At 38.5% G+C, this 12,680-nt stretch overlaps 1 long non-coding RNA gene across 1 annotated transcript; it reads left to right on the top strand.

The window, feature by feature from the left end:
* Window positions 1,330-12,549, top strand: LOC110392817. Its single transcript, XR_002434632.1, has 3 exons — window positions 1,330-1,795; window positions 5,228-5,297; window positions 9,181-12,549. It is a non-coding gene; the product is annotated as an uncharacterized LOC110392817 (long non-coding RNA).

Here is a 12,680-nt window from a genome sequence, read left to right as displayed (position 1 = left end):
AACAGAATGAGTCATAAGAAAAATAGGACCCAACAGATATTTGTTAATATTTTGTGCACTTTTAAAAACCTTTTAAGACTGGAGAGAATAATTTTCCTTAATCTGCTACACAGTATTGTACACCATGAGCTGTGACCACAAAGCTGCCTGTGTATCACTGATGAAGAGCTTCAGATCCTTCCAAACTTCTAACGACATGCCTGCCTCCTGGCCAGCTCAACTATCATGTCTCTTTCAGCACAATTTGTATAAAATAAACATACCTGAGAAGATTCCTCAGCAATGAGGCCAAATGTCGTGGAACAGCCTGTAATCATACTATTAACTACGTTAATTTTCGAAGTAGAAATGCATGCAGTACATCTGGGAATATCAACAAACAGTACTCCCGAGTCGTGCTGGGGTGGAGTTTTGAAGGTAATTGTGATCAGGATTGTTCTGAACACGTCACAGTGCAGATGTATGAGTACCGGTGCACAGAGTGCTCCTGCTGAAGGCATATAATACTCCCACAGCAATGAAAATGCTTTGATTCATTTGAGTCCATATTTTTATGCTGTACCTTATGGCCATCCTTACTGGCTAGTATAGGCATAGATTCAGATCATGTTTTCTTTCCCATGACCAGAGAGAGCTGAGAGGTTAAAAAAAATGAATTTAAAAATCCTTGTGGTTTGTCTGAGTTAAAGGCAGCTCTCTGGGCTGACATACAAATGAGAACACTTGTGATTCACATCAGCGCTGTGGGCTGAGAAATCCAGCAGCCCCAACTCTTTTAAACCAAGGATAAGCTTTCCCCAATTCTGTGATCATTTAGATGTACAGTTGTGGCTGGAAATTCTCTACCATTCTGATTTATTAGGGAAATGAGATAATTTGGCCTCTACATTTTTCTCCTGGGCGTCCTCTGTAGGTCACCAGAACACCACAGAGCCCCAGTAACGAAGTGCACATCTGAGATTATTTTTCCTCTAAGAAGTGCAGCGCTTTTGGAGCTGAACATCCAGCAACTATCGATATGTGCACATATTGCTTATTTTCAGTGTTCCCATGGGAGCTGATCATAAAATCAATTCTTTTTAAGTCAAGCTCTGACTGGGTTGAAGCACAAAGCAGAGAATGACCTAAACCAGGTAGCCCAGCCTCCTTCCCTGCCTCTCCTCATTCAGCCATTTTAATCAAGCTATACTAGGGAAAAGGAATCCACCTCTCACAAGAAATGTTCCCGCAAGAAATGTTAAGTAGCAAAGTTTAAGGTCAAGTAGACCCATGTGTCTGTAATGCCATCAGCTCTTTATTACTGATTTTTTGTATCTGAGATTTCTACGCTATGGGATACAAAGAAAAAAAAGAAGATAGTATTTAAATTATTAAACCCTTAAACTCTTTGCTAAGGTTTTCAAAGGAATGCACTCTGAGGTAGGAGAAACCGAAGAGCTGTATTCACTTTTCTAGCATTCCAATTAGGAAAGTTGTGAACTTTTTGTTTCCTAGCTGCCTGCAGACATGGCAGAGTTTGAGAGGCTTTCTAAAAATCCCTATAATTCTCATTAAAGGCTTTTGTATTTATTCCTAAGGCAACACCAATGTAATGCAATTGTTTGCAGTTATCTTTAGTAGTGAGAGATGGCAAGTAAGCAATCTGAACTGTTCAGTAAGGCCTGTTAGAGAGAGACCACATCAATCCATCAGCAAAGGCTGAACAAGGAAAGAAGTGCTCCAGGAAGACTCTGAGAACCTGTTCTTCTGTGGTGTGCAGCCTCATCCTCAGAGCAGGATTAATTGTATTTCTCAGGTAAACCAAACTACCTAGGGATGAGAAGTGCTTGTATAACCTGATGAGGCTCCCATTACAATTGGAGGCTTTGAGTATCACAAGAACATTATTTGTTATTTATCATTAATCATTATTACTATTGCTGTTGTCTTCTTGTATTACTACATATTACTATATGATATTATGATTATAAACTATCATAAGTGGCAAAAATAATTAGTAAGAATGTGAACAAAATTAATATTTCCATTAATAATATGCTCTGAGTGTGAAATAAGTCATATTGTCATCAATAAGAAAATTCTTCGTGTCAGATTTTCATCCTCTGAGTGGTAATTCAGGGTCACAAGATTTTGAATGCTGACAAGTTTCTACCCACTTTCTGAGAAATGCAATTTTGAGTGTACAAAGCTCAAATTAAAATAACCTGATGTATGGCCCATTACAGCAGAAAATATGCAGGTGTCAGCCTACAGCTACAATTAGGAAAGACGTGAGTCTGAGTGATCAATGATAGGGCTTTTTTGATTACGATCATTTTTCAGTCACATTATTAAAAAAAAAATCTGTTCTTCAAGGTTACACTTGGAGCTTAAGTGTAAAATTTGTTACATTTGTGATGAAATAGCCCACAAGGAAATTTTATGGTTTTGATCCTATCCGTATTCAATGATTTTCTCACAGAAATTACATTGATTTGTAGTCCAAACCCCATTTTTTAAGAAAATAATGAATTCAAAAATATGCAGGCTGGTATATTATTTTGTTTCCAAACATGTATACATCTAGTGCAGTTTTTGTTTGAAGATATCACGCAGTTTAGTTCAAAGAATTAAGCTAGCAAAGACTTCAGAAGACGGTATTCAGAATTTGCGGAGGGAAGGATACTTGAGGTTCAAAAAAATCTGGTGTGTAAAAGTATGCATGTTCAAACACAACCCTTCTGTGCCACAATGGATTGCTATCCTTTGTGACTTGTTGGCCTGGGTGGGCTGTTCTCAGGTCTGGCAGTAAGCAGCTTTGCTTTAAAATAAATGCGTCCTGCGGAGAGCACAAATTTCTGGCAAACTTTTCGGGGCAGAATAAATCTTCTACAAGCATTTTCATTCCTGATATAACGAGTGCTAAATATCAATGTATTTAATCATTTAAACTGCTACACTTTCATACATGGGGGAAATGCAGGTTGACTCACAGAGGATGTGCTCATCCTGGTAAAAACTGTGGCATTGATCTTGCTTCATTAAAGTGAGTGGCAGTTCTGCTGTTGATTTTGTGAGGAACAGTTTCAGGCAATCAACAATCAGAAGAGAAAAAAACATTTGTGCTACTGAGATTTTAATGTTTTGAATTTCTATCAATGGTACATTTTCTGGCTGTTTCTACTTAAGAAAAATGTTTAAGCATTTAACCAAGAATGTGTTTGGGACCCAAGATTGTAAATTAGATTCAATCATGTGCTTAACCAGTTTGGGAAATAGTCTGCAATCAGAATTATATATGCAAACATGAGTTGAACAAGTAGAATGAATAAATAGCTCTGCCTGTATAAGGTACTTGTAAATAACTTTCTGATCCACATCCAACTCTTCCCAGCATTATCTAAGTATGGTTTGTTTTCTAACTCATCAAAAAATTCAAAATTAACTTTGCTGAGGCAAGAAATTTAATGAATACTTTTCATTAGATAAAGATCTTCTGAATGGTTGTATCAGTATCTGCTGTATTTAGATGCTGCATATTTTTCCTCTGCAAAAAAGGTCTAATTCAAGAAAACAACCTGTTATTCTGTTTCATTATGTCGTTTTCCATTTATTAAAATATCAATCTTTTAGGGTGTTGAATTTAACATATTCTTTAGTAAAGAATAGGAATGGGAGAAGTAGCATGCTTACAGTTCTGGAAGTGTGCATGTGCTTCAAAGTCATACTTACCATCCAAGCTACCAGCTTTTAATCTATTAACAATAAGTACATCAGCATAACTATTGCTGTTTATTTCAGTTTTAATGAGGAAACAAACATAATAATACATGAGAAGAAAGATGGCTGACAGGTGTATTAACAAACGGGCTTATAGGGAAACAGATGCAATTTTATTTTCAGCAGGGAACTAGAATAACAAAAATAAGTTAAAATTAGAAAATTCATACTCAGGTTTACAATATTCTTAAGCAATGTTCAGATATCTTAAAACATATATTTCATCTGTCTTAGTCCATCAAGAATAACAACGGTATAATTTCTTTCTTATTTTTATGGCACTCTCAATATTTATTAAAAGCATTCTTTAAAAGTAGAACATTCTCTGTAGCACAGTAGCCAGTTGAACATTAATGAAAGACAAGAAAGAGCAGTTCTTGTTTGAAACAGCATGTGTAATTTTTCCTCTGTAACACCAGATAAGGTAGGCCAAAGAGTTAGAGTACAGCTGGGGCATAGGAGATTCCACCTCTTTCACTCAGTGGCACAGGAACTGTGGAAGATACCTGTGTGATCACACTTCAAGAGCTGGCGTAAGATTTGAGCTGAGTGTGCAAGCTCTGTCATGTTGGAGGCAGGCTGTAAATAGAAAGGGGTGGTGTCAGGCAGCGCTGCACCTTCAGCTCACAGGACAGGAAACTGTTACCACTTAGGCATGTTGGGCTAGGTGGGCTAATGTTTATGATCCTGAAAATAAAAGCAGCAGTTGAGCATGATAGAATCAAAACTCCCAATTTTTTACCTGCTTCTATAGTTAGACATATATTTGAGATATATTTGATCTCTATCTATTATCCATTTTACAAGATAGGTCAGTGTATTTGTTGATGAAATGTCATCTGCACTCATCTACCTTGTAAGATCTATACTTAACATAAGATCTATACTTACAAGGTAGACAAGTACAGATGACATTTCATCAACAAAGAATGTAAGTACACTAAATCACTGGAGAACAGTTGAGAAATATGTAGACATGCATTTAAATAGTTTGCTTCAGTCCTTTTTCTCATTAACAGGAATTTGATCAATTGGATCTCCATAGCTTAATTTGTTATATTCAGTAAAAGAAGAAAGAAACCACATTTCTATGTAAAAAATCAAAGTGATTTCCACTCTGTGTCCTATAATGCCCAAATCTGAATACATAGAAAGAATATGAGAACATAGATTAAACTTTTTGTAAGAATCAAGAAGATGTATTTCATCTGAAGGGTCAACCAAGGGATTTCTCTACTAAATATATTTTTCATATGTATTTTTTATTTTATTTTATTATAGCTAGTTAGAGAATCAGGAAATTTTTGAAATCATCTTGACAGGTTTAATAGTTTCCATAGAAAATCTGGAGTCATATTTTAGAAAGAGAGTAGCAAGTACACAGTGTATTTAGCTGATAAAAACCAAAGCATTTGCACTGTTAGCAGCTTGAAAAGACCTTTGGTGACCCTAGCAATTTCTGTGGCAGGCATTAAGAGTGACACTATAAAGAGAAGCCATTCACAGAAAAGCTGTCTTGGGAGAAAACAGATTTCAAGGTAAGATCTGTTTACTTTTTCTTAAATAGATTTTTATTCTAAATTCTGAAAACAATGAATCTTGTGTGACTGTGCTTGAATATGTTCATCTGTCCACTCCTCCCAACACTCAATATTACAGACGTTAATCCATTTGATAATTTCAATCAAATTTGACAGAGCAACAAAACCATAAATGTAGATTGTAAATGGAGGGAATCCCATTGAGTGAGGCTGATAAAGGGTCTGTAGCATATCTGCTATTAGATACCTGAGAGTCTGTACAGATTGTCTGACCTAGTAAGTGTTCTGTTCATAAGAAAAGCTTCAGCTGGAGCTTGAGGTCAACTAGGAACAGCTGTGGTCTCTTGCTAGTTGCTTTTTACCTCTGCATAGGTCTGTCTCTCCCAGTGGTCCCTACTGGCACTCCAGCATCCTGGTTAAAGCAGCTTTATCCACTGCCCAGAGTTATGGAATCTTCCTCTCCACCATTCAAGGATTCCCACAGCAGCATTCATGCAGCTCATCTTGGGTATCCTCAAGTAGCAACAATAGCAATTCAGCACACTATAGCAATGGGATGATCCACTCAGTAACCTAAGTCCAATGAGTACTAGTCATGACTATCTTATACACTTGTCACTTCTTTAAACAATAGACCAGGTGTTTTTGCATGACATCAAGCACTGCTGAACTAACTTGTTATTTTCAAAGATGTAGTCTCCAAAGTGCTAGTTACTACCAGCATTATGTCTTTGATTCATACATTAGGCCACATAGCTCATATATTTGGAGAACTCCTAATCTACTGCACCTTTGTTTCCCTTCTGTGGCTCTTCAGGGGCTATATGGGCAAACCACAGGAATCCTGCTTAGACACAAGGACTGAGTAGCCAGATCAGCTGGATATTTCAGTCATCTTCTGAACTTCATCCCACCACCTCGTCTGCACCACAAAATAGTTGAGGTTTTAGATTCAAGTTCACATAACCCACTTAAAATGTAATTCTTGATCATATTTTTCTATATCTACCTCTAACATAACTATATATAAGCAATATGTACAACTGGCAATTTAAAGATCAGGTGGTGAAAGAATCTTCCATATCTGTGCTGAGATATAATACCTAATTTTACCACCATGTATGGTATTAATACACCCTAGCTTGTCATATGTGGTGCTAAATTTAAGTACTTACATTATTATTAAATTTGTGTTCACACGTGAAAGCTTCAAGGCGTGCAGGTACTAACAAGAAAAAAATAAAAGAAATTAGAAGATTAATGTTGAAATCTATGTGAAACAGCTGGATGAATTCTTATTTCCTGCCATAGTTTTAGTATGGTTTTTAAGGGAGTACAGAATGTGTGTTTCATGAGATACTCATCAAGTAGCTATGAATTATCATCACTCTTCAGACTTCCCATTGTTTTCTGAAATAGACATGAAAATGGCCAAACACTGATTAGATGAAACGGAAGAGACTTGTGAAACCACGCAGCATTGCTTACATACCACTTCCTACAACTCTCTTGTAATCTATAACATCATTAATGAATATGGAACTATCTTCCAAGGTCTGTCAACTGAGATCTCCTTCATGTTTTTAAGTGGCAGCCTGCTCCTTCGTAACCCAATAGGAGGAGCTAGTAAAATAAATATTGGTGACTGATACTGCACAAAGCTGGAACTCTTGTACGGAAAGTGAAGCAGAAGAAATTGAACACAGAGCTGGAGGTAGCATTTTTTTGGGCCACTTTTGCAGTACATGCATAATACTTCTATGGTGGAACATAATAAATACAAATACACTGTATTATGTACAATTATTGTAAATGTGTATATTTATAAATGCTTCATCTATAAATGCTTGATGGTATTTGCAACCACTGGTAATCAAAGATTTCAATGAATGAAAAAGAAACGCATGGGAATATGCGTTATACAGTGACAGACATAATAACTTGTATGACAGATTCTTGCTGAAAGTGATACTTAAAAATGCTTATTAATATTTGTAAAAGCTGCAACCCTTTTATTTCCATTGCCAAAACAACATCACAGTAGTGACCAGCATAACATGACTGCTGCATATTTCACCAGGCAGCAGCGCATAATTCAAACATGAGAAAATGATAGTCTCTCCTCACCTTTCAGTAAAGAGAGAACAATTCAGTACTGTGGTAATGCTTTGTACCATAAAAACATTACTAAGTGGTAAAACATACTGTACTGTGCTTTTATGATCTTGTTTGTCTGCTTCTCCCTGTTCTATCAATCCAAAATAAGGAGTTAATTGTCTTGTGAGTTACTGCTGAAGGTGTGCAAACAAGAAAAGTTTCAAAACTATAAACCACAAAGGTATGGACATATTCCTACACCTTCAGAGGATGTAAAGGAAAAGAAAGGGTTCCTCATTGTTCAGCATACCTGCATGTGGCACTCTTTACAGAATCGCACCATTGCAGAATGGCTGAGGCTAGCAGAGACCCTGGGAGCATTTGGTCTGATCACCCCGCAAGCCACCTAGAGTGGGTTGCCTTGTTCCACTGAACAACTTGTGCCAGGACTCAGCCACCCTCACAGTAAGAGTGTGAATCCACTGCATTCTTTCAGGTTTCTTCTTCATTTAAACGAATGCCAAAATCGCATATACTGAGCGCTGTTTGTAATGGGAGGAGGAGGAGGGCAGGCAGTGAACACTCTCCTGCTGCAGCTCTCCTACCTGATACAAATTAAGCATGCTGTCTGCTAAGAAAATAGAACCTCAGTTGTTTTTATGTTTTGTTTTGTTTCTTTTCTATATTCCTAGCCTTACCATCAGGCTGTGACATTACCCCATTTTTGTCCCCTGGGTGTCGGTTATGGTTTTAGTGGAGTGTGAATGAATTGAACTTTGGTTTCCAAGCCACCTGATGTGGAATTGCCCATCTCCATCCTGTTCTAAGCTGGCACTTTTGCAGAGAGCTGGCTTTAACCAACCTCTCTATTGATCTAGATGAAAACTAGACTGTATTAGCAGCAAACTAATTCCTTCCAGAGCAGAAAGCATGAATGGAGCAGCATAAACACAGTGTGGATGTCCAGGAAACTAGCAGTCGTACAGCAAAACAGAAATAAAACTGGAATGACAGAGTGGAAAGATTTAGTATATTTTTGTACAAAGTAACAGGTTCAACAAATGAGAATGTGAGCAGTTCCTCAGACTCACCTAGTTTTTTTTGTTTTGATGAATCAGTTAAGATTTAGAGGCAAGTTTCTTCCTAAAAACAGGACAAACAGCAAAACAAACAGACAACAAAAAAACATCTCAAAGGTCAATCATTAGATTGATGAATATCGTGGGCTAACATTTCAGTTTTCTCTGCAACTCACAACCCAGGCCTGGCACACTTAAATCATGAGATACTTCGTAAGTGATGTACTCCTTTCATGAACTGGCACTGGTCTGCTCAGGTATAATCATTTTTTAACAGAAAGACAGGATTTCTAATGTTCAGTGATGCAGAAGAACCTGTGTGGACTTTGCCCAAAGCAATATCTTTGACCTAGATTTGTTGCCTTTGGTTTTTAGACAAATTATAATTTAATATTCATCAGCTCTTGCAATGTCTGTTGCTAGCTGGGGACAGTATCACCTATAAATAATTTCAAATAAATAAGCACAATCAGAATGGAACAACCATGGTCGAAATAGAAATGGGGTGTGTTTGAGCTGTGGAAATAAATAAAAGAAGGTGTCTACCCAGGAGCTCCACTGCAGAAATTTAATAGCTTGCCATGATTGATGCCGTGACAGACCTGAGCTGACAATTTCCTATCTGGGAGATATTAGTCTGTCTTAAATTATTCCAGACTAATAAGCACATTAATATTGTGTTGTATTTTTATCTGTGTCTACAGGTTAAAAGAAAAAGGAAAGAAAGAAGAAAATTATCAAAAGATGAAGCTAAACTACTCACTTGAGCAGTTTCATTCAGCTGGGAGAATATCATCTTCTGTCCTTTTTTACTTCAGAAAATAATTCTTATAATCATTAATTTAAAAGGCACCCTCCTTTGTGTTCTACTGGCACCATACCTTCCACAGTTTTGAGGTCAAAGAGGCAAACAGCTGTGGCAAATGAATCCAAGCAAGCAGCCTGGTAGTTCGTCATGGGGAAGAAATAGATTGTGGCAAGGCATCTGTAAAATTTCCCTAAGGCCATCATGATACAGTAGCTTAAAAATGACATATAGCTTTGCAGCCTCAAAGTGATCATTTAGATTAGGTTAACAGGAAGAATGTTTTTTGTAACGATGAGAACAACAAACGCCAACCAAGAAATATCGATGTTTCAGCAGAAACACTTACTTAAATTGCATTTGGTCACCCCCCATGGAGAGGAGAGAAAACCTTTTAGCACTCATAAAAGTGAGAGATGAACAGCAACCGTCCAGAGCCAAGCCTTTCGGAGATGGAGGCAATGTGTGAAACACTGCTCACAGCACGGCCAGTGCTCCCAATTCCCAGCCTGCCCTGTGCCCATTACTGCGGCTGAGCAGGCTGCGGCCCCTGCTTCTCCATCCTGCTCTCGAAAATGATGGTTTTGTGATGCAAATGAAGACCGACTGAAAACCACAGCGCTGATCCTCCTCCAGACCACCTGCACCGTTTTTTCCTCCTCTGAGACATGGATATCCTTGATGGAAAATTTATTCCTTTTTACTGTGGCTGCTCTGGTGACATGGTGACATGGTGCCTGCTGCCCTGCAGAGACCTCCTGTGCAGAGCTGGATGGCACAAGGAGATGAGAGACATCAACGACAAGAGGAGAGCGGCTATTTCCACCAAGGCCCTAACACACCTAATATATTGCAAATGCAGAATTGATCATCCTGCTCAATCAGAAGTGTTCTTTTTCTTTCCCCCAAGATAAACGTCCATGGACTGGTGAGTTGGACTTGGTCCTAAGCAGAGAACCGTGATGGTGACGCACACTGAATGGCACAATGTATTTTTTTCCTTTGCTATAGTTTAGCACTTTCACACCACAATAAGACAATAGTGGTGTTCTTGCCAGAAGTGCTGCCGTGCATCTGCCCGCAGCGTTGCCCTCAGCAGGCGCCGTGCAGCCGTGCTGCAGCTGTACACGCGGTGCCCAGCAGTGCCAGGGGCTGCAGCAGGGCTGCTCAATGCAGCTTTGTCACACGCTGCTTGGAGACAAGGGTTCGAGGTAGGAGTGTGGCTGCAACCACGCAGACACCCTGCAGAGGGGTTTCGGTGCTGATCCTGCAGAGCCTGAAGGTTGCATCAGAGCAGTTCCCTTACAACATACACCCACGCAGCTAATACCAGCCCCTTGTACCAAAACACACTATCAGTGTAAATGACAGCTGAAACACAGTAAACTTTGCCTTGAAGAGAGGACCTTTAACAGACTGCAAGTTATGTCATGTTCTAAAAAGAGTAAATGTCTCTGGTGAATTTACATTACCTTGTTTATTGTCACCTAGAGGTTTCTTGCTACTTACCAGATTTTGCCTTTCAGCAAACCATCTTCAGCTGCAGACTGAAAAGTTACTGCGGGATTCTGTGCTAAAAATTACCTCTGGAAATATAAAACAATTCTACATAGAAAAATGAGTGAAAAAAGTAAGTGAAAAATGAGAAGTTAGGGATTTCTTTAGCTGATAGCTGTGTTCTTAGAAGGACTGTTTCGTCTAAATGACAAAGATGTGCTGTCCTGAGATCATTTAAGAGACATGTGATGAACATGAACAAGACTTTTTAAATTGCATTTATAAGAAGATTGCTGTGTGTGAGGAGGAGGAGATACTTGAAGAGTTTCAGCCGAGGAAGAAACTGGTAATTACACTGTCATCAAAACCCATACGCAAATATCCAGTAACGAGTTTATGGATCTTCAGGTTGAAAAATGGTTCATCTTCACAAATTGACTGTGAAAGAGAACCGATCTTGTGTTCAGTATAAGACTATTCAATTCAAATAACCTGATCTATTCCAACAAGTACTATCAAAATTTATGAAAAGTTTGTTGGGACTGTAGAGTTGCCATTTTCCTAATGAGGATAATTAGCCCTAGCAGCAAATGGAAGTGAAGGAGTCTCCATCCCGACTGTGTGATTAGATCTGCATCTCGTATCCAAAACTGAATCGAGCCTTCAGCACTGGAGTAATTGGGGGAAGCTGTATGGGCTCATTTTGTACAGGTTACCCTACTTTGTTGCTCTTCTCTCCCTATACCTTCATGCTTCTGAATGTTTGGCTCTAATATAAAGGAAGAGACATTCCTGTTTCCTATATAATATACATAAAATTAGTTAGCATATTTATTACAGCATATATAAAGTATTCAAGCCTTTCCTTGAATTCATCTTTCTTCTTACTTTGAATAAAGAAACTTTCTTTGGAAGCAAACAAACTGTACCTCATAACATCTTTCCTGAGCTAGTGACTGTTAGGAATGCTTCAGGGTGGAATTTTGCCCATAAAGAATCTCACCTTTTAATACTTATAGGTTAACACTAATATTTGTCTTAGATGCCAGAATCAACGGAGTAGTTTCTCTCCTCCAGTGGGACCCGAAGCTCGACAGTCTGCCATGGGCTCGGGGTTAGAGCAGGTCATTTACGTTCTGATGAATCAGACCTTGCTGTTCCAAATGCTGTTTTGCTAAACACAGAATATTTTATTTAAAATACATCAGAGTTTGATTTTTACTGTGTTCAAGATTAGTTCCACTGGATTCCCATCTGTGCTTTTGACAGGTCCACCGCAAAGCAGACTTTTGCCACTGGATGCTGGAAGGGAGCAGAGAAGCCCCCAGTAAAGCTCCTTTTACCATTTTCCAGATCCTGATAGCTTTTAGTCAAATAGCAGGTTGCTGTATTTCTTGTCTTTTATATTGAGTTCTCTCCAGTTAGGACCCACACCGCATATGCACTAAGCTGAAGTGAGCTGGAAGTGCTTGCTACTTCTTCAAATCACTGTTTACTCACTGAACTCAGGCTCTGATAAAATTGGGCTCCCTGTGAGGTGTACAGGTGATAGCACAGACTACTACAATTCTGCAGGTGACAAGGGGAACAGAGGAGAAGAAGAAAATGAAAGAAGAGGGAAAGGAAAGGAAAACAAGCACAAAGGAAGACAAACAATTTTATGAAATCTTAAGCAGCAATGTAATTATTTGACTGTTAATCAAGAATTATTTTACAGCTGAGGAGTGATGCACTGAAAGTAGAAAGAGGCAGATTTCGGGTGTGTTTTCTCTTGGCTGACTACATTCTGGCAGATTCAATGTAAACCCACAATTTTGCATTCCTTTATACAGTTTGTAGACTTCAAATCTGTGTAGTTGCTTCTGAGTGTACCTGCAGACATGGACATATTTGCATATGTTG

This window comes from Numida meleagris, chromosome 1, assembly GCF_002078875.1.
Source record: "Numida meleagris isolate 19003 breed g44 Domestic line chromosome 1, NumMel1.0, whole genome shotgun sequence".
Lineage (NCBI taxonomy): Eukaryota > Metazoa > Chordata > Aves > Galliformes > Numididae > Numida > Numida meleagris.
Note: the sequence above shows the minus strand (reverse complement) of the source record. Positions and strands in the feature narration are given on the sequence as shown.